Raw genomic sequence first — 23,676 nt, forward strand, 5'->3', positions numbered from 1 at the left:
CAGGGCTCCAGGGGAGAAACAGGAGAAAGAGAATCAGCAGAAAGACCCTTGGGTCTGGCTAATGGTGACAGAGTTCAAATGTGTGTAACTCAAGCTGCAGGGCCTTTGGTTTCACTTCCATAAACAGTGGGCTAACAAGCCTGCCAAGGGTAGTGGGGAGTGGTACCTGTGACCAGCTCCACTTTATATCCAACCTTCTGATTTTTCTTTTTAAATCATAACTGTGGTTAGAAAAACCTATGGCTAGACCATGTGTCCCAATTTGGATCAAGGACATGTGGTTACCTTATTAAATTTGGAAAAACATATGTTTGAGAACATGAAGAATAATGTGAAAACTTGCCTCAGTTTTCCCATGTGAAGATGGAATGGCCATGAAGGTTTCCATGAGCATGCTGTGTGTCTGCAGTTGCATGTGTAGCTTTTTCTGGTCACTGAGTTCCTGCTCCTATGCCAGCAGAGCAAGCAGCCATGGATTTGTGTGTCAGTGTCCTGGCCAGGCATGCTCCCAGTTGTCCAGACCAAAGTAATCATCTGTGTTTGGAGAGTAGGGGGTAGAGTGAGATGACTGGGCTGTTGATGATCAATGGGTCAGACGAGTTGGCTGCTGTTGGCTGATAGTCATCCTGAAACCAGGTATCCTGGTCTGTGAATGGGGACAAGTTGCATCCTGGCTGAGATATTACTCTGGGAATGGCATGAAACTCAGGCAAGATTGAGGTCAGAGCATGCACCTGAGACTCCTCCTCTTCCTTCCACAGCAGCTGCACTGAGGTCTGCAGTTCCTCTCAGGACCTGTGACCCACCACACAGAGCACCACCAGCCTGCACCCAGGACCCAGTAAGGGAATGCTCATCCTTGCAAAGAGCTTCCCAGGGCCCAATCCCTGCTCCCAGTGGCTCTGCTCACTTGCCTTTATCCAGGCTTCCCACCTCCCTTGTGGTAGAGTCTGATGCATGTCCTTCCTGAGCACAGGGCCCCATCATTAGGTCTGTGGAATGCATGCTTCCCAGGGAAGTCTCAAAGACTCCTGACTGGTGCATGTGGCAGAACCACTGCCTTCACAGGGTGGTGCTGGGAGCACGGAGGCACAAGGTGCAGTCCACAGTATGTGGTGAGCACAGCAGAGCATGGGGGTTCTCCCTGAAATCCTGGTTTACATGGCACAGCTACCCAGCACCTTGTCACAGAATATAGGGTGTCATTACAGTTCAACATTTGCCAAAATGTTTGGAAGCCAGGACACCCATCTTGGATTATTCTGGAAGTGGAAGCTGCCATCATTAGATGGGGCCAATCCAATCTCATCCTGAGATGCCTGCTGGGATTTGGAAGCTCTCTGGCAGTTACCGCTCATGCATCAAGCTACTGAATATTGGAAAGTGTGAATAGTATATGACTTATAGTGCAGATTTTTTCTCCTTTTTGAAATTTTTAAGTTTTCTTCTCTTTATTTTTCTTGCTTTCTCTATTTTCCTTCTGTCTACCTTTTTCCTCAGTCTCTTTCTCCCTTTTCTCATGCTAGCAACCAACTCATTTTGATTCCACTTTAACTCTTCTTATGATCTAGTACTTCTATGTATTCTTTTCTTATCCCATTAAAAATTATCCTACACCCCTCCCTATCCCCTTTGTCCACCATTAGAAACTGTAGATCATTGCAAATCTATTCGTTATACTGTAGATGATAATTAAACTCAACCTCTTTGTTTAATAGGACAATATTTTTAATGTATTCATTGGGGCAATTTGGTTTAGGACTGTATATTTTCTATACTTGGTGGTGCACCTATTCATCTCAACTTTAAAGAACAGGTTTTGGAAAACTGCTGGGTCACTACATCCTGATGGAGTCTGGAATCTCCATGTCTTTCAGTCCCAACTTGCTGGATGTCAATCTGTTCCACCTGGAATATGTAGTTGTCTCATGACTTTCTGTGATTTCACAGGAGTGTTTATAACAAAGATAGGCATTTCTTTGAGAAGGAGCAAAATCAGTGTAGCAATATTATGGATGGAAGTGAACATTTGAATGATCAACAGAAGTGACTTTGTGGAAGCTGATTTTAGTGCAATGATTTCTGAGAGGAGTGCAGTAAACAGGACCTCGGGAAGACTCTAAATTGGGTAAGCTTTCTCTTTTATCTGCTAGCACAAATTTGGCCTAGGGTTATATATCCCCTGAACCATCACCATTTCCATTTGTGTATTTACTTACAGACGGGGTCTGCCTAACTTTCTTAGGTCCTCCCAAATGTAGGCAGGCTGGCTTGGTACTGGAGAACATGTTGCCTCAGCCTCCCCAGTGCCTAACAGGACAAGATGAGATCCAGCATCTCCTCTGGGCTTTTCATTTTGGCCAGCTGTCTCTTGGTTAGGATTTTTTAAAGAGAAGGTACAGAGGAGGATTCGCGGTTGGACAGAATTTAATTGATTGTGGTCAGAAAGGCTCAGGGTTCAGGTTGGATTTACCCCAACAATCTTCTTATATATTCACAACTTGAGCATAAAATGTTTCTCAGAGGCCCCTGCCAGGTCCCTTGCCTTTTTATGATTAGGCATCCCTGGAGATGGAACAACCCACAGGAACTGGTAGGGAACTGCGTTCTCATAAAAATGCTGATGTGAGGTGTTACTCAGACAGTTGTTTGAGAAGAAAGGATACTCAGGAAGAGTTAAGGACATGAAATTTATGAGGTCATCTGCACAGTCTTAGGAAAATAGTAACCTTCTGGGGCACATTCCCAGGCTCTGTGCAAATGAAGGGAATATCGAGACTGGGAGGGTTGGAAATCAAATTCAAGGTCAGCAGGGAAACCCAGAGGTGATAACAAAAGAGAGCTGTTCTTTTCACTACATTTTCTCACTCTGTTATGCTTTGCATTGAGATATTGTATTCATTCATGTAATTGTGTGAGTACTGAATAAATATCTGTTTCTTGTGATGTCACTCAGAAGCCACATTGGGTATTTATAAACTAACTTTCCTGTTTCATTGTAGGTCCAGTCACCTCCCTAATAAAATATTTTTATAGTGATTTTCTAATGTTTTTCTTTATTTTCTATTGTTACTTCTTATAAGGTGTACATGTTAGTAGGATGCATTTTTACAGATATTCTTAAGCCATGCTTTGTAGAACTGTGTGTAGGAGGCAGTGTTCTTATCTTTTGCATGGTTCTTCATAAATTTTTGATTGGGATTTCAGGGGTATACATCACTGAAGATCACCTATTTGATAAATTCACATTTAAAAAGATATCTGAAATATTAAGCTTGCAGCATCTTTGTGGTGCATAAGTCCAGTTAACGTATAAAAAAAGAATTTAGTATATTAGAAATGCTTTAAAAATCTGTTTTTGGTGGTCAATAATACTCTTTCATCCATTAGGTGTTGGTTTTTGTAAATGTCTTCTATTTGACTGTGGAATTTTACTTCTATTCCTAAAGTATTGATTTATTTTTATCATGAATAAATGCTGAAACTTATCAATTACTTTCTCTGTTTCTATTTACATTATATTTATTTACCCTTAATTTATCAGTATATTGTCTTTGTCATCTTGGTTTGCAATAACAAATATCTTAGATCAGGTGTCTTAGGCAACAGAAATTAATTTTTTCATAGTTTTGGAGGATCAAGAGTAAAAATCAAAGCATCACCAGATTTACTGTCTGGTGAGTTCTCTCTTTTTGAGTTTCATACAGACATTCTTTTTTTTTTATTTCTCAGATGATCTTTCCTCAGCAGAGATATTAAAATATAAAGAAGAACCTAAAACTCTTCTTAAGAGGTTGTCAATCTTTTTAATTAGATATAACATTTATGATCTCTCATCATATAAATTATATCCTAGAAGCCCTATATCCTAATACAATCTAAATTATGTGCTAGAATTTCTATATCCACTTACATTGAGGATTATTGGGGTAAACAATACACTCCATTGAATATCTTATTGTATTGATTGTTCAGTGTGAAAATAATCTTTCCATCCTATGATAAATTCCTTTTGACCATCACTTATAATCATTTTTGTTTGTTATTGTGTTTAGTACTTTTTAGTCATTTTTATCAATATTTTTTATGAACATTTACCTCTATTTTTAATTTTTTCTTTCTTGGGATGTCTTTGGTTTTGGTGTGAACATGTTACTAATATATACTGAGTTGGAATACATTCCACTTCATTCTTTTATTTTTATTTTTTTAAACTTTGTAAAGTATTAGTACTATTTTCCTACTGTTTATTTACCAGTAACATAGTTGGGACATGGGCTTTTTTTTGCAAAAATACTTTAAGGTATTAATCCATGCTCTGTATTTTTAATTCCTCTCTGTCCTCATATTTTTTCTTCTGTCTTTTTTAGTATTTTATGTCTTACTATGATTTTTGTCCCTTTTATCTTATTTTTACTTTGTTAGAAATATTTTTCTAAGTATTTTTTTCTTTAACTTTTTAGTAACATAAATCTGTAGTGAAAATCTCTCTTTCCTGATGTTAGTAATTTTCGTCTCTCATTTTTAGAAACTAATTCTTGTTAAGGCTTGAACTTTTCTTCAACAGACCAAGTTTTGCTTTATTTGATTTTCTCTTTATATTTTTACACTATATATTTTTGTTCTTAACATTCTTTTTTCCCCAGATTCAGTTTGCTCTAGGTTTCTTCTTTCTTTTGCCTATTCTGTATGGTGGAAATTTGGGTTATTGAATTGATATTTTTCTGTTTTTATATAGGAATTTATATAATAAATTTTCCTTTAAGCACTACTTTCGTTTAAGAAATGAGCACTGAATTCATTTCAAACTTCATGTCATAAATTTTGGTGTCCTTTGGTTTTGTCATTGTTAGATTCATCTTAAAGTATGTTTAGTTGATGATATGAATTATTTTTGAGGTAATTTTAAATTATGTTGTAGTATTTGACATATTTTAATGCCAGTACTATTCATTTGATGGACCTTATTCTGTTTGGTTACTAAAATTTTATTATACTCTTTTAAATTTATTGAGGCTTATTTAATGATGCATCACATTTTCTAACATGAGTAATGTTCCATGTGGACTTCAGAAGAATATGCATTCTGCTTTTTTAAGGTGGAATTATTTACATATAACCTATTTTTCATAGTTTTTTTTACAGTGTGGCATGAGTCTACTTCTCTTTTGGTATCAAGCTAATTATTCCACATAGTACTGACATTGCTACCTATCTCAATTTTTGTTTTAGATTTTTTTTGTAGTCAATTAATAATTGTATAGAAATTTCATGAATGTCTTAGAACAAATGATCCTTCCAACTTTTGTCTATAAGTTCTCTATCTTGCTTCCTCTCTCTGTGTATGTTGGTAAAGTTTCAATTAAATTCTGCATTAACCTTCACTTTCTGTTTTTGTACAGCCTCAAGTTCAAATAAGTTTAGATACTGAGGCCTTGTCATATCTTTCCTTCTTGACACTAAGAATATGTAAGATCTTTTTAAAGTTTGCTATTGCTCTGCATTTTATTTTAATATTTGGACCATTCTCATATTGTTCAACTTGATTTCTCATCATGCTATAATTTGATTTTTTATTACTCAAAATATATTTTCCATAATAGTTATACAAAAAAAATGAGACATTTTCTCTTCTACATTGCTTAGGATCTTTGTATTTTTATTTCTTATTTTGTATATGTATAATTTCAGTTCATGTGTGAAGCAAAGCATAGTATATCTTTAAGAATTGATATTTATTACATTTTATAATATTTAATCACTTCTATTAAATAAAATTTTAACTTGAAGAAATGACTGTGACATTTGTGTGTAAATTGCAGTCTTCTTTCAAGTTCATTCTGTTTATTTGATCTCTGCCATCACACTACTGTAATTATTGATGTATTTTAACTAACAGAGATAGTTTTTCAATATAAAATATCTTTTGAAATTATTTTCTGTATAGGTTCTCATGTTCATTCTTCTAATAGTCTTGAAATACTTTTCCTTTTTCAAATAGAATTACCAATCCAATCAAACTGAAAATTAATTTAAATTATGGTGATTTTAAATCTTGACCTTATTGAATATCATTTTCCAAGAATAATGATACCTACATGTATTCTATAGACATATGAAGGTTAGATCTTTCTGTATAACTCACTTTTAAAGTTTCCACAACATACACTGAATATTTATTGATAGACTAAGGCATTGAATTTCATTATTGCATTTTAAAATGCAATTTTTTTGCCTTAATTTTCTCCCACATTTATGTTACCATAGTTTAGATTAGTCTAAGTCATCCATTTGGAATGACAAGTACAGTAAGTTTATAAAAAGGCATTAATTTATACTTACAATAGAGCAGATGTAATCTGTATTGGAGATACACATAACTTACAGACATGGGGCTTCAGAGGGCTCAGATAAGACTTTACTGGTACCTAGGAATATGGAAATGTGGTGAAGAGGAAATATGTGGAGAATCCAGACTTTGAAATAAACTCTCTGGTAGGTTAAGAAAAACCATAAAAACTGTGATGGATTTTTGAGGATGAAGAGGTTAAATTAGTGTCTTGAGGAATGAATATGGATGGACAGAATCCTGAGACAGACTCAGAGCTTGTTTTCCCTTTGAAGCATCTGCAAGATTATAAAGCCATGCAGGAGAGAGAACCAAGAAGGAAAGCTACCTGAGGACAGAGTGAATTTTCCTAAAATCTCCCAGAACTCTGGAGACAAAATTGAGAGTTCACATCAGGGATCAACCCTGTAAAACACATAAGCAAACACTTTTCTGAAAAACAAGAATGACTAAACCAGAGGTCAAGAATGAGCAAAACAGTCTTTCTCTTTCTCTCTCAATCTTATTGAACCAAAATTTTCAAAAATTACATATGTTTATATACATATACATACATACACAAAAACATATATAAAATTTCTGAAGGTTAATCATTCTGCATTTTGTGTAGAGGTTAATATTTTCCATTATGGATATCCATATTTTAAAAAGTTATTACTAGACCTGCCATGTACCAGACAAGAAAAATGATATTGACTTTAGATACAATTGTGAAAGTAAACTAATATATTCTATGACTGAGTTAGAAAATGTTTCATAAATGAGTTGTAGAAAATATTAAAGAAAAACAGCATGTGGGATTTTCTTAAAACCAGAACTACAGTTTCTCAAAATAATGCCAACAATGCAGTGAGATAAGAACACAAACAGTGTCAGATAATTATAGTATACTTCCTGCACAAACTTTTTATTCAAAAGGTTTACTCTTCAAACAAATCAATAAAGACAATATTTCAAAAGAGAGAAGACAAAGCTAAAAGTTATTACAGTCAGTTTATTGAAATGAATATTAAAATGCTTAATAAACAAGAAAAATAATAAATTTACTTACAAAAGAAGTGAAGTTTAAAGTTGCAACAAGATAGCAAAAATGCATTTATCAGGATGACTAGCATGAAAAAATAAAATATATTAAATACTTTTTATGACAGCACTGCACTACGTACTCTTATGTGATACTGGTACAACCTCTATGGAAAGTTATGTGGCATACTTGAAAACTAAACATTGAACAGCAAGCAAACATATTTCAAATATAAATAGGTATATATATTTTATCTGCTTAAAAATGGGCATTCATAGTAGGATAATTTAGTATAATCTAAAAACTATAAATTACCCAAAAATGCCCATGGCTAATATAATGGATAAATAAATGTACAAGTATGATGTTGTAAATTTTCTCAGTGAAATATTTTTTATGATCATAGTTAATAACAATATATGGAATATGTAAAAATTGCTAAGGAATTACATTTCAAATATCTCTGCACAAAATATGGGTGTATGGGGTAATGTATATGTAATTTAGAGAGATTTACCATTATGCATTATATGCACATATCTAAACATTACAGTGCAGTTTATAAATATAATTGATTGGAGTTGAAACTACTCCAATTGTTGGTGGAATGGGGCAAGTCTTGATCTCCTTGAACTCAGAAAGGAAGCAGTGAAAGAAAAGAAGAATTGGGAGGTGGGTGACAAAATAAATGCTCTAAGATTCAACATTACAAAGTCTGAAACTTGGAGAGACTTGCAGTTGGTGTACCAGACTAGAAAATAAACTCAGAGTCCCCTAACTCCAAATCTGAACAAGGGCGAGGGAATAGGAGAGGGGCAATAAAGAGAGTAGGAAAAAATAGGGAGCAGAAAAAGACTTCAGCTCTACCACTAAAAACACTTGGAAAGACAGACAAAATTTAAAATGTGACAGCATCAGCAGAGTCCTTAAAACACAGCAGTTTAAACTGAAATCATAATAAGAAAGCTGAGTGAGGGGTCTGCAGCCACCTTTGGAGCCCTTAGCCAACCACTCACCCCCTTTTAAAAAATGGGGTGTCTTCCCCTGCCCAGACAGACAGAAATTAAACCAGAAGGACATTCCCTGCAGTGGGACCACTTAAGAATCCAGCCAGAAATAACTTCTAGAAGGATAACTCATAGTCTACTAAAACCCCCTCTCCCTCATCCTGACCAAGGGGAAGGGATGGGGCACACCTGTGTCAGAAGTACACCTAACCAAGTACTCTGCTCAGCCTCTGCAAACCAGGCAGAAGTAGAAAACTCTGTGGCATTTCCATTCAACTCAGAGAAAGAAAAACAAAGCAGCCTACAAGTCCAGCACAGGAAAGTGGAATCATTAGGACCAAAGAAGCCTCAACAACTGATGTTGTGGGGAGGCACCATGGGAATCTTAGCAAATTCTGTGATCATGGGACCTTGCCAGAGGGAAGCTGCCTGAATATATAGTGATATAGAGACCCAATTCCTGGATGGTGGCAGCTGTAAGAGAAGGTTGCTAGGATAAGTTTCCTGATACCCTAGGAAACTTATGCTGAAGATACCTGCAAAGATAGTCAGTGGGATTTCAACTAAGGCTAAAAATGACTAGAGCATAGGCAACAGGAATTGGTTGCTCCTAGCCCCAACTGGAACCTATCCAGATGCATGATCACAACAATATTCAGCCTTCAAGAGACTCACCTCACAGGTAATGGGCACCCAGACTGAAGGTGAAAGGATAGATATACATAGCATTCACATGAGTCTCCTAAGCAAGCAGGAGTAGCTATTTTTATATCAGATAAAGTGAAATTATTCCATCATTATTCAGAAGAGACAAAGAAGGTCATTTCATACTGCTTAAGGGAATCATACATCAATAATGTGTAATAAAAGTAAATGTCTATGCCATGAATAATGGAGTATCTATGTGACTAAAACACACACTTCTCAATATGAATAATCAAATAGACTAAATTATAATACTGCAGAGTTACTTTAACCCACCTCTCTCACTACTGAATATATCATGCAAACATAAAACTAAGAAAATATTCTACAGAACTAAAAAATACAAGTAATAATATAGACCTAACAGATATCTATAGAATATTTCATCATTCAAATCACTTTCATCTCAGAAGCACATAAAACATATTCTAAGAGAGATATTTTAAATAACAAAGCAAATCTTAGCAAATGCCAAAAAGTAGAATTAATACCTTGTATTCTATTGAAACATAATGGGATAAAAGGACAAGGCGGTGTGTGTACCTCAATGACAGAGCAACCTTGGTTCAATTCCCAGAACCAAAAAATAAAAAAATAAAAGAACACAGTATTTACTCTGTAGCTACCATGTTGTACAATAGATACCTTGAATTTATTCTTCCTAAATTGATTCTTATATTTTTTGACCAACGTCTCTCTCACCTCCCATGCCAATCCCTGATCTTGCACTATATCTAGAATTTGCAGAAGGACCACTCATAGCAGAGAATGTCTACAATATTTTCCAACTTTAAAAATCAATTTGATTATGCATCACTTCTAATCATATTTTTAAATCTTTTGCATTGGTTCAGAAGAAAAAAAGGAGATTTGATTTTATTTCTAAACAGTTTTATGGTCATTTGATATTTTTTAATATTTACATTTTATTTCTTCATTTGTCCTCATAAGAAAGTAAATTATCAAAATTATTATAGTATAATAAAACACACTTCTCAATATGAATAATCAAATAGACTAAATTATAATACTGCCTTCTCAAATTTATCCACTAAAATATTCCTAAAATAAAATTTGAATATTAATAACTCCCATTTGAATAAAGTTACAGATAAATTTAAAAAAAATTTGAAAACATAAATCAAGTCATTTTAATCATATAGTTATTGCTAAAGAAAAAGAAATAACATTTTGATAATGTGTTTAACATGACCTAGTACTTAAGAATTCAAAACTACAAACTGCTTGTAGAAATCTAAAATATCCCCAAGATACTTTAAAGTTTTTCTAAATCCATGACCCAAAGTGTGAACAACTAAAGATTTTAAGCTGCAATAATGACTTTTTGTAATTTTTTAACAAAATCTTTAAAGATTTCACCAAAACACGCCTTAGTTTATTTTTAAAAGGAGCAAAGGATTCTTGAAATTTTCTCTTTCTTTAACTTACATGAATCCACAGTATGAAATGTCAGGTATTCTGGTTTCTGTTTTTCATTTATGCACAAAGACTCAATGGATCTGCAACACTCTCAGCAGTCACATTAGTACAGTTACAGGGACTAAGCAAGGAGTCATGTGGACTTTTATACCCAACTCGTTCAACACAGTGTTACTGGTTCATGGTTTTGATTAAACTAATCATAAGTCACCCTAATCATAGAATTTTTAATATCTTACATATCTTAAAATTCATCCCTTCTTCAACTCTCTAGTGTGTCCAGGAAAATCAGGGGCTGAAGAAAGGGATATGAATTGCTCACAGTCATATGCTAGTTAGTGGAGACCTGGAATCCACTGTCAGGACTCCTGACCAGTATTCTGCCACCAGAAGTTGGAGACTGTCTTACTAACAGGTTGTTACTTCTTATAACTTTGGAATGCCCCACTTTCTTGTGCTCTTCCCATGTGTTCCCTTTTGACCCTTCCCTGTGGCCTCTAGAGGGTCTGCTCAGATGATGTCAGAGCCATAATGTAATACCCTTCCCACATCCCAGTTCTTTATGGATATCTTGACTCCTGAATATGCACATTTTAATCTTGACCACACCTTGAACTGCAACCTTAACTTGCTTAGACCCCTAGTACTCCACAGATTTTGGTTTATACTTGGTAATTCTTCCCAGTCTTCAGTATATTTTTTCAGTCCTCCAGAAGGTGCAAGGCAAGTACATGTTATGCCCTTCAATCTTTATGGCACTATTGGTATTTTTTTATTCACTGGCCTTTCCAGTTAGTGACTAAAGCATTTATTGCATAATTCTTGAACCCAAACTTCTATCTCTGCCAGGAACAGATGGTTCCCAGGCATGAACAGTCTTTAAATCTATTCAAGTCAATGCTTTTCCTGCTTGTTCCTGGTTTCTGCTGCCCTCTCTCAGTCATTAGTAGCACAGCAGACTGGAAATGATGTCATTTTCACAAAATTGAATTAACTTAAATTGTTTTGGCTTTATGCAAAGACATCCCCAAAGAAAACACATAATCAGTGCCACTGTTCTGTGATTCCCCTGTCCTTTTGTCTGAAACAGAATACAGCTTTAAAATTAGAGTTGTCATGGGGGTAATAGTAATGTCTAGACAAGCAATAGATGAGTTTATAACTGAATCCATCTGCCCACCTCTGATTACCATCAATGGTTCCTGTCAAGATCATCTTTAAGTCTCCCACCTTCACATTTGAAACACTTGTATAAGAACACTGCAAAAGGAATAAGTGATAAAAAGGGCATAAATGTTCAAAAATAACAGGGGTTACTTAAATAAATTTTGGCAAGCCCTTCAATGACATATTTGGTTGCTACTAAAAACTGTTTTCAAAAGTTTCCCAAACTGGAAGGAAAATTAAAATGCAATATTTTGTGCCAAAGTTGAATGTTTTTTAAAAGATTTATTACAAGATAGCAATGATAGAGAAAGAAGGAAAAGGAATGGACTAAAATGCTAATGATGGTTGATTTTTGTGTTATCTGTTAAGCACAAGTTATAGTCCACATTATAAAAGCTGGTTCTGTGGGTTCTGAGCTGTGGATTGCTCATGCCTGACTACAGGCCTGGGATAGTGAGATCTCTGAAAAGAGTTGTTGTGGTCTAGGCAGTTCACCACAGTGACGATGGCATCTTCACAGCCTGGGACACAGGTCATAAGAGGGTAGGAGGAAGAAATGTTACAATGGTAAGACAAACTAGAGCTGAAATCACTTTCTCTTGTTTCCTACAGTTTGGAAGAACATCCTTGCTGGCCAATAAAATACATGACTTTTATCAATGAATTATATAAAGGTGGTTCCTAAAGTGAGTTACAAAATGTTCGAATGCTTTAAGTATGCAGAATTTTGACTAATTTACATGAATTCTAAGAACTGTTTACACTGAATATGAACTTTTATATAACCAGGTTTATGAGATTTGTCAATCTATTTACATAAACAAAACTGGTATTTTCAGCGAGGGAAAATTATGCTTAAGCATATATATATATATATATATATATATATATATATATATATTCAATATCCATCTAGAAAGTTTGTAACAGTTTTACTAAGCACTGTGAGCTGCATAAGACAGGCTGTGTACATTTTCCAGCATACTTTCTAAAAATCCACTTTCCCTCAATAAAAAGGATGCATTTAGCCAGGCACAGTAATGCATGCCTATAATCCCAGTTACTGTAGAGTCTGAGGCAGAAGGATCACAAGTTCAGCTTGGGATGCTTATCTAAACCCTGTCTTAAAATAAAACATAAAAAGGGCTAAGGATGTGTTTCCTTGGTAGAGCAAGGTTTTGTTTAATTCCCAGCGCCATCAAAATGCAGGGGGAGTGGTGGTAATTGGAATAAGAAAGCATCTCATTGTTCTTATATTAGTCTTCTAAGTAGTTCCTACTCAAATTTCTGTTCTTTCTCATTGTAACAAATTTCTTGCACATATAATACACTCCAGCAAGGAAAGCACTTGCACATAAAATACATTACATCAAGAAATTTGCTACTCTTAGTGAGGACCAGATGCTTATTTCCAGGCAAGTGCTGCTGCCCTGGAGTGAGCAGTGGCTGAACATGATCAGGATCCTTTGATTTTCTTTGGGTTCATTTTCAGAAATGTTTTGACTTTAGAAAGTCTTAAATAATGACACTGCTTTCTTTTTTCCTAGTGGGGTGGAGTGGAAGCAAATCAGAAAGAATGTACTCAAACTCTCACCACCAGGTATGAGTGCCAGTCTCCTTCTGTGTTATGGGCTTCTTTGCTCTGTGTCCCTGAGTAACCTGCATTTATATCGGCTCCCACTTTGATCTCACTGTGAACTCTTCAAACTCTGTGGCCACTGTTAACCCTTCCTCAGTCATTTTGTGACATCTCTATCTTTGTGTGTTGTGTGGTATGTGCCTTGAGGGTTATTAGTAATTAAGATGGGAATACAGTTAAAGAACATGTGATTGTCGCATCATGACCCCTTGTGAACCCTGAGTACTCAGTGAATTAACACCAAGGGAATTGGTATAGCTTGTGAATTTGTTGTTACATAGCAAGTACTGATGTCCCAGGACACAAGCATGTACTGCTGTGTTAATGGCACAGATCACTCACAACAGAGGGTAAAGCCTGAAAAGCACCTGGTTTAAGCACCTGTGAATTTTGCTTTATAGTAAGCTTCCATCTCCCATGGGGTCAAAACTTACTGTCTCTGTTGCCCCAGGCCTTTGAGACATCTCTGTGGTCTGCCACCTCCAGGGTGCAGGCTCCATTCTGGGATTTCCCAGGGACTAGGTAATACCTGATCCTTCTAGAAATTCCTTTTCCATCCTGTCTGGGACTCCAAGACTTGCTGATGGATCCCAGGTTTTCTGTACCACAAAGCTTTACTCTGAATTAGACTGCAACATCCTTCCTTGGAGTAATGTCAGAGACAGGAGATGCAGGTGAGTGGATGCAGAAGACACAGCAGGGAGAAGATTCATCCTCCAAGATGGAATTGGACCTTCATTATACCCCAGATGTGGACATGGAGGCAATGGAAGGAGTCATGCCAGGTGCAGATCCAGTGGGAGGAGCCTGGGTAGAACTCTGGTCTCCTGGGGATCCAGAGACCAGAGAATCTGAAATTCTTCTGTTGTAGGTTCAACATTTTTGGTGTCTAGGTCTTTAAAAATACCAGTCTTTCAAGGTGTCAAGGCCTGGGGCAACAGACAGTAAGTTTTGACCCCATGGGAGATGGAAGCTTACTATAAAGCAAAATTCACAGGCTGCTTAAACCAGGTGCTTTTTAGGCTTCACCTCAGCCACTGATGACCTCTGGAAACCCAGGTATGGGTGAACAACAGAGCTGGGAAGAAAGCTGCCTTGGTTACCTGGGAGCTTGCTGGAGCCACCCCTGTCCTCAAGTGAGGAAAAGTCTCCACACTCACCATTCTCTCCTTGTTGGATGAAGCATCAGAGGTCCCCATTGTGGCTTTTTCTTGGGAGTCAGTGTCAAATGCTTTCCATCTAGATCCACGTGTAACTGACTTGCTTTGATCATACCCTGGGCTTTCTCAAGTGAAGAAGGAAAGTGAGGCACTGAGAATGCTGGAAGTGAAACTCCTTAGGCACCAAGAAACCTGTTGTTGTCTGTTCCAGAGCTCTAGGTTCCTTGAGGTCTCCCATGTCTGCTCATCCAGGAACGAGGAATGAGAACACTTGGACATGTGGGTGCATCACTGGCAGAACATCAAGTTATTGTCACTGCACCTGGAGGCTTCTTTGGTCTCCAGGAGGCAGCACCTCAGGGATCTGGTAGAGTCTACATTCTGTAAGGCTTGGGACTCTGCCACAGTCAGGGCAGTCAGAGGTACAGCCCAAAGTCATGACCACCTACTCTCCTGGGGGAAGGGGAAGCTTTCCCTTTGCAAAACATTAATTTCCTTGCTGTGGAATCAGATGAAGATGGTCTAGCTTCATAGGGTTGTGACTCAGTCCCTGCAAAGTGTTTTACATTGTGCCTGTGGCACATACAATCCCTACATAGGCAGCATGCTCTGTCTGCATTCTCTGGGCATTGTCTTAATTTTTCTTCACAGCAGTGCATTCCAGAGTCACAGGGAGAAGCATCCACCTGTGAGCAGTGATATTCATAGATTAGTGTAATATTCATAGATTAGTGTGAGTGAATGGGAATGGAAAATTTTAAGCACACAATGGCTTTCAGTTCTTTCCAGTTGCAGAATGTCCCCATCCCACTGAACATAGGTCTCTGAAAGGCACAGGTGGTCTCTGTGAGCCTGAGATCTCCTGATTCTATGCATTGGCACATTCTGCAGACTCATTTGGCCTGCCAGTCTCTGCAGTAAGAGAGACAGAGGTCAAATTCTAAAGGCCAGAACTCATGGCCATACCTGACCAGTCAAGACTCAGTGTCTCCTTACATTGTCCCTCTCCTCAACCCAGTTTTTACAGGAGTTTTGAATTATGTACCACATAGCAAACACAGCTCTCCTGACCCTGTCACCCACTTCAAGCCTGGCCGTCGCCCACCTGGTCTGTACACATAGTTATTGAAGACTTGACTCACTCTCCTCATGCTGTCCTTGAGCATTGGAATAATCTAGAACTACCCTTAGCTCTTGTGGTTAGATGTGGAGGTGCAGTGGTGGAAGGGCCCAGCTACTGTGCATCATTGCAGGGCCAAATTCAGGGCATAAGTCTATGATCGCCCACCGCCCACGGGAACAATCACAACATGTACGCTCTTCTTGAGCACAGGAACCAAAAGCCTTTAGTCCACAAGTCTCAGACTTATATTGAGAACATCAGCCTATCAGAGAGTAGACTACCAGGAAAGTCAGCCTATCAAGGAACAGTCTCCAGGCAGATACCAGGATCGCCTCATATACAGCAGCCAATCAGAGTTACTTCCTGAAACTTGTTTATGAGTACGTCTTATTCTGGCAAGCTGCCAGGCGCCATCTTAGAGATCAGGCCAGGGTGCGGCTCTGGGGCCCTCAGAGCCCGCCCCTGACATAAGTCCTGCTCCAATTCTCCAGTTGGATCTCAGCCCCCTCACTCCCCTCTCCTGTCCTGCCTCCCATACTCTCTGACCTAGGATAAGAGAATTGACCTGTGCCTATTTGGGTTGCTATAACTGTCACAGACTGGGTGGCATTAGCATCAGAAATATGTTCCCACAGACCTAGAGACTGAAAAATCCAGGGTCTTCTGGCAAAACAGGTTTGACCCCAGGCCTCCTATCTTGGCCTGCAGGTGGCCACTGACTCTGGGTGTGCTCACATAGTTTCTGAGTCTCTTCTTCAACAGACACTAATCCTGCCACATCAGTATCCTGCCCCCATGATTTCACTGAACCCTAATTATTTTCTCAGGTATTTAGATCTCTACTGTCAGGTCAGCCATAGTGGTGGGATATTGGGAGGTGAGACAGTTATTCTTCCTATGGTTCATAATCCTTTACACTGAGCTTTCTGCTTTGTATCTGTATCCTGTGGGGACCCTCCTGATACTGCGGTTGGGCAGGGACAAACCAGTGAGTTCGCCTGTGTCTAACAGGAGCCTTCCCTGCTTGGTTCACCATGGACCCCACCACCTACCCCCTAGCTATCCCTCACCTCCTCCTTTTCTGAGATTCCTCTGCTTTCCCTGCCATATCTCTGTCCCTGACCTACTCTTCACACAGTATCCTGGTGCATTTCCCAGGGTGTGGTCCCTGCTGCTGGGCCAGGACTCTTCCTGTGCTTGGTGGGCAGGGTCACAGCCCAATGGCGTGCAGAGCTCACAGCCATGACACTAGCATGGAGCTCATCTCCTGGCCCTTGAAGGAAGACACAGGAAAAGGAACAGAGGCAGCTGCTCCTGCAGTTTAGTAGTCATGGTGATGATGAAAGCAAACCACCTTGAGAGCTGCCTCTGGCTGCTTCACATGAATATGTGTTTGTGTGTGTGCTAAGTATGTGCAGTGAGCATGTCTGTGGTGTGTGCTTTGTGTGATGTGCATGAATGTGGTGTGTAAAAAATGTGTATGCTGTGTGCATTTTGTGGTATGTGTGTTGTGTGCTTATGTGTGCATGGGTGTGATGTGTACATAGTATATGCTGTGTTCTGTGTGATGTGTGGTACATATGTGGTGGTGTGTTTAGTGTGTGTATGGCATGTACATTTTTGTCATATATGATATGAACTATGCAAATGTGGAGTTATGTCTGTTTTGTTTGTAGTATGTGGTGTAATATATATGTGTAGTTTGCTTGGTGTGTATTGTATGCATGTGGTATATGTAGTGCATAGTATGCATGTAGTGTGCTGCATAAGTGGAGTGTTTATGGTGTGTCATGAGTTTTTCTGTATATTTGGCACATATGTGGCATGTCATTTGTGTAGCATGTGTTCTACATATTTGGACAGTACGTTGCATATGTGTAGTATGAGTGGTGTGACTTGTGCATTGTCATGTGATGTGCATCATGTGTTTGTGGTGCATTGTATGTATACACATGTAGTATGTGTATGATATGTTGCATAGTTGTAGTGTGCATGGTGGATGTGTTTGTATTTATGTGTTATATGTGGTATATTACATGTTTATTGTGTGTGGTATGTATGTGGTGTGTGGTGTATTATATGTGGGTACTATGTGTGATGTCTGATTTTCTTATCTGTGGTATGTGCTTTGTTATTTGTGTGGTATGCATGTGGCCTGTCATATACATGTAGTGTGAATGGTCTTAGTTTTGCATTGTTTTTGCTGTGTGTAGTGTGAGTTGTGTTTTGATCCTGTCATATGTGCTGTGAGTTGTGTTGTTCCTGTTGTATGCGGTGTGAGTTGTGTGTTTTGTCTGGAGTGTGAGAGCCAACCTGGTGGCCTTGTGTTCCTGCCCAGCTCCCACTCTCTTTGGTTCACCCAGGCACCCCTCAACTCACACTGTTCCCTCTGGAACCAGGGCCTGATGCCTCCTGGCAGTTCTGGAGCCTGCCTCACAGTCAGCAAGAAATGTTGATGCCATACTGCTGATGGTGTCCTGGCTGTGACCTCCTATCCCACCACCAGCCCCTCAGGGGACCTTGGTGGTATATCCAACCTCCAGCTCCCTGATGGAACCTGTATAGACACATGGCTTCAGTACCTCTTCCTACAGGGCAATCTCTGCAGGCTGTTTAGTACCTCCAAAATCAGTCTCCTCACAGCCATGCAGTAGTGGATATCATTCCAGAACTGCACCAGCTCCGTGCTTCTTCCTGGCAACTGGCAACTCTGGAAGAACATGCTGAGACCTGGCTGCCTTAGCAACACTGGCTGTTATCCCCCAAAACCAGTCTTGGGGTGAGTAGTTAAAGACTGTAAGGAGGGATTAGGTGTGGGTTTGAGTCAAATTATCAGCAAATCTGCAGTGTGTTGAAGCAGGGAAGTGGCTACACTGCCAACTAAGCTGTAAAAAATGACCCTGCAAAACAGGCAGTTCTCAAACTGTACCAAGCACCTCAGTTTTGCCACCAAGGGATCAGGCCCAAAAACCCACCTTGACTCCTTTTGACCATCCCAACAAAACATGGTTCTCAGTTGTACAGGTGAAGAATAGAAGGCCTGGAGAGGCCCAGCAATCCAAATTTGGTTGCACAGCAAAGGTGACATCACAGTCAGGACCACAGTGTACTTACCCCAGGGACCAGTGTTTGACAAACACCTTAAGTGAACAAACATCATCTCTTACCCAGCAAGACTAGGCCCTCAGGGGTGAGGCATGTTCTGAACTCAGTGGGATAAACAGGTCCTTGTCTGTGTTCAGTGACAGCCCACTCTCCCCCAGAATTAAACTAGTGACAAGCTCCAGAAGGTGGAAAAAAGCAAGAACACTGTGTGTACACTGTTAATCGAATGACTTTTTCTAACATTTTAATCATGAGAGCATTAAGCAAATGTCTAATTATGTGCAATTAATACTAAAGATGATTTAAGAATAAATTCTTCAAGTCTGCCTTTATAATCTCCATTTCTTCTGTCTTTGCTTCATGGGTTTATTAGTTGTTTCATTTGTACAGTTGGTGCATATGCTAAGTAAACACACATTTTTTTGAAGTACTATAACTTAAGGACTTAAAATAAGAAACTGGAAACTAACAGTAATGTAAGAACTTTAGCTGAAATGCACAGAATCTTTTAAAAGTTGACATTATGAGCTGAGGTATAGCTCATTGGTAGGTTACTTAGCATACATGCAGCACTGGGTCCACTCCCAAGCAAAAAAAAAAAATGAAAAATGATAAATCATGCAATGTGATTTCTACCATCATGACATTTGGCATAAACCTTGCCAAAATTTCATAATAGGTTTTTGAAAGTTAAAGACTGATTCCAACGATATTTTCTCCAGTTTACACTTTTAAGTTTATTTTTTCTTCAAAATTTAAAAAAGTAATAGTGAGATTTTTAATTTCCCTAACATTTGGATTATTTTTGTAAGATTTGAATGTTGTTAAACTTTTATATTCTTTGCTAAAATATTGCTAATTTTGAAAAGGGAAAAATCTTCAAAACCATATTATGGTTCTCAAACATTCTGAAAATCAGCAGTATTATTTTAAATATTAATAACTTCTTGAGCATGCAAGTAAGTTATATACATCAAAGGTATATCACTGAACCATAATTATATTTAAATCAATGAAATTTTAAGTTAGATACCAAAGTCACCGTTAAAAGAAGAAACTTCAACAAGTTGACATGTTTAAAATAATGATTCATAATCCAGGAGCACAAAGCAGAAGAGAAGGGCACAAGATGAGGCAGCACTTAGAGACAGAAAAAATAATCAAGGTACAATAAGACCACAACAGGTTACAAAGTTAATTTGCAGGTTGCCAATTTTGTTTGTCTCATTAGGTCAGTTGAGACCTTGCTGCTGTGATTGGCTGGGGTTCTCTGTTAGTTACAATAGAACTCTCTTAGCTAGGCTTTCAGTACTACAATAAATTGCAGATGGATGTTACTTTCACAATAACATTGGGGTGGGAGAGTCAGAGAAAGAGGAGTGTGCCCAGAAGACATGGAGCCATATTAATCATTCAAGACTCTCTGTTTCCACGTGCAATTGTAAACAATAACTCAGAACATTTTGCATAAGGGAGTAAGACCAGAAGGTGCCTCTGGCTGAAGGTGACCTACCCCCAACACCCTGCCAGCTTTGTGGAGTTGCAAAAATGTCTGTGGGTATGCAAAACATCATCCTCTAGGGATTGATGGGCTAGGTGCACGTGATTTCATCACACATATCAGCTGCAACCAAACTGAGCAGATTTATCAGGTGCTACAACCGTGGACGTAGCTCCAGCCCTGGGATGGTGAGAGAAGTCAGTTCTGCTTTCCTTAGTTTGAAATCGCCCTCCTGATTTTGCTTGAATAAGTGTTCAGATATTTATGTCTCTCAAGGGTTTAGCGGGTAGGTAGTTCTCCATATATGCGTTTCCACATCCTCATATTCAACCAACCTTAGCTGAAAAACACTTATAAATGATTCCATCTGTACTAAATAAACAGGAACATGTTTTGATTTTTACTGCCTTAATTGTTACAAAGTGTTAATGTTCTACTCAGTATTACATTTAATGTCCAGATGGTTTATAAAGTGCAAGTGTGTGCGTGCATTATGTGTAAATTCTATACCATTTCCTAGGAATGACTTAAGCATTCTTGGATTTTGGTATCTATGGGGTTCCTGGAACCCATCCAGTCCAGCAGATAAAAGATTTCTGTGATCATGGGCCTCTGCAAAACTTAGATGAACTCTGGTCCAGGCTACACCCTTAGAGCGATGGCATTGTCTCTAGCCACACACATGATATAGAAGGAAGTCATCTAAGGGAGCAGAGCTGGAATCCATTCAAAGTGCCTGCTAGAGGCAGGCATGGGATGGGGATTCTGTTTTACACACTGGTTAGAAAGGGTAAACCTCCCTTGATTGGAGTGGGGCCTTGACCTGCTGGTAGTTAAAATTCTGGGAATGGACATGAAGCCAGGAAGTCCTCTGACCCTACCTGTCTACTTTCTATGAAATCTCCATCTACCATAAAGGGTCAAGGCTCCTCCCTTCACTGCTCCCCTCCCCTCATTATGCAGGGGTCCTTCATTATTTTCTGACCTTCTTTTCAGAGGTGCTGCTTTATTTCCACAGCAGCCTGTGGTTGTTGGGTTGTTAGCAAGGGATTGAAGGTCTGAGCATCACGGTGTGGGGGCCACCTCTGCAGGTTTGTGTGCATGCAGGTATGGGCATGCCTCAGTCCCCAATTCTGCTGCCAACTCTGTCCACCAAGAATACCAGACTTTCCACATGGATAGTGGCTGGGTGGATCACTCCGGATGGCTGAGAAAGTCAACCCCAGAGAACAAGTTGTGACTCTGTGTGAGTGTGGATCTGTGCAGAAACTGGGGCAGTCCAGGGAGAGCATGAGCATTAGGTGTGGATGGGGGGAGTTTTGGGTGTGGGACTTCTACTCTAAAGACTCTTGCCAGCCAGTCTCCCTATAAACTCAACCCATTTCAAAGTTTATATCAGGGACTTGAGAGGAAAGGGGTGAATTTCCAGGGCCCTGGGACCATAAATGTACCTTAAGTTCATGCTGAGGATCAAGTACGTACTGGATCTGCCTCTCCTCCCACCCCCCACACTTGCAATCGCTTTCAGTGTCCACAGCTGCTATTGGCCAGCAGTGCTGATTGTTCTCTTTTGTTCTACTTATTTAAGTTGTAGTGAAAGGAAGATGAGCAGCACCTTTCTACCATTTTCACCTGGCTCTTTCTTTTGCTGTCTCTTTCTTCTCTTGTGAAAAGCACCTTGCATGCTGCTGTTTTCCATCTCTAAGCCTCCTGGATGAGACTGACTTGTATACCCCATCCATGAGGATGAAACTGCATTAAATTTCTCTGCCAGGGTTGATTTCTGAGCTCCCACCCTGCATATCCATCCAAGAAATAATGCCTGTACTGTTTCCCAGGGCACACAAATTTACCACACCCAGAACTAATCTCTTCTTTATCCCTCTGCCCTTCACCCCATTCCTGCTCAGCAAATGGTGCCACCAACTAGCGACTTATCTGCTGAGAAATGTGAAAACCATCCTTGAACTACTGTTGCCCAATAATCCATGTTAGACCCCCACAAGACTAAATATTCTGGCTATGAATGCCCCATGCATCACCTTGAGGCTGAGTATTGATGATCTCTGACAGTCACATGGGAGCTCAAACATGTGTGAAGTTCTATGCTAGACCATTCACTTCACATTAACTTAGTATTGTTCACCCTGTGCTCAGGGCCATCTAGTTTTGTCCCAAAGCTGGAGCACTGTAAAAGAAGCAAATGTTTTATACTGAGGCAGTTGCAGATGCCCTTTACCACTGTTCCCATGTGACCTCATCTGAAATCCTCTGTTGTGACCTCATCAACTGCTGACAGCAGAAGAGTCAGGATGCAGAAGGCCTCCAGTGCTGAAAGCCCCTCCACTCTCTCTTTCTTCACCTCTGCCCCACTGAAGCCCTGCCAAACCTTAATCTCTGACAGCCCTGACCTGTCCTCTATGTCTATAACCTGGTAATCTCACCTGTGCTGCTTTGTTGAACTCAGGTATTGTGCTACATTTTGGATATTTTCAATTTGGGTCTCTATGAACTTGTCCAGTTATTGTGTGTCAACAGTTCATTTTCTCTTTCTAAAGTGGTATCCAGGTCCATGGCTGTACCAGTCTTTTGGTTTGACAATTTGCCCTCTTGTATTTCAAGAATTCTTATGGCTAAGAGAATTGTACACCTTGATTGCATAGTACACTCAAATATGTTGCTGTTTTCTTTAAGAACACTTTGCTTTTATTTTATGTTGATTTTTAAGAATAGGTCATGCACTCAAGATAGTAATCCTTTCTCAAAGTATGGTTAACTTTTTTTTTTGGTGGTGAATACTGGGGATTGAAAGTGGGGCACTTTACAAATGGTCTACATCCCCAGTTATTTGTATTTTATTTTTATTTTTAAGATGGGGTCTCACTAAGTTGCTGAGAGTGTCCTCAAATTGAGGCTGAAGTAGTCCTCCTGTCTCAGCCTCCCATGTTTTTGGGCTGACAGGCATGGGCACCACACACAGCTTACATTTTCATTCAGTCTGTTACTTGTATTTTTATCCACTGAACAAGAGCTTTCACTGAGCAGGAGCTTACCAATTTTTCAATCTTTCCTTTTTTAGATTGCACTTTATTGTCAAATCCTGGAATTATTTGCTTAACCCTAGATTCTGAGGGTTTTTCATTTTGTTTGGTTCTGTTTTAATAAATGGTATTGTTTGGATCTACAATATCCCCCAAACAGGTGTCTGTGCTGCAGTGTTCAGAGGTGAAGAGATTACAAGGGCTCTAACCTCATCAGTGGGCTAACCCACATAATGGTTAATAATTTGCAGGGAGCAGACTGAGTTATAGCTCAGTGGTAGAGCATCTACACAGTATGAGTAAGGCCTTGGATTCCAACCGCACTGTGCACAAAAAATATAAATTAAATTAATGATTTGAGGGGTCTTACTGGGAGGTGTTGAAAATGAGAAGCAAGTTGGGTTTGACTAGGGGA

The sequence above is a fragment of the Sciurus carolinensis genome, unplaced genomic scaffold, assembly GCF_902686445.1.
Source record: "Sciurus carolinensis unplaced genomic scaffold, mSciCar1.2, whole genome shotgun sequence".
NCBI classification, from domain to species: domain Eukaryota; kingdom Metazoa; phylum Chordata; class Mammalia; order Rodentia; family Sciuridae; genus Sciurus; species Sciurus carolinensis.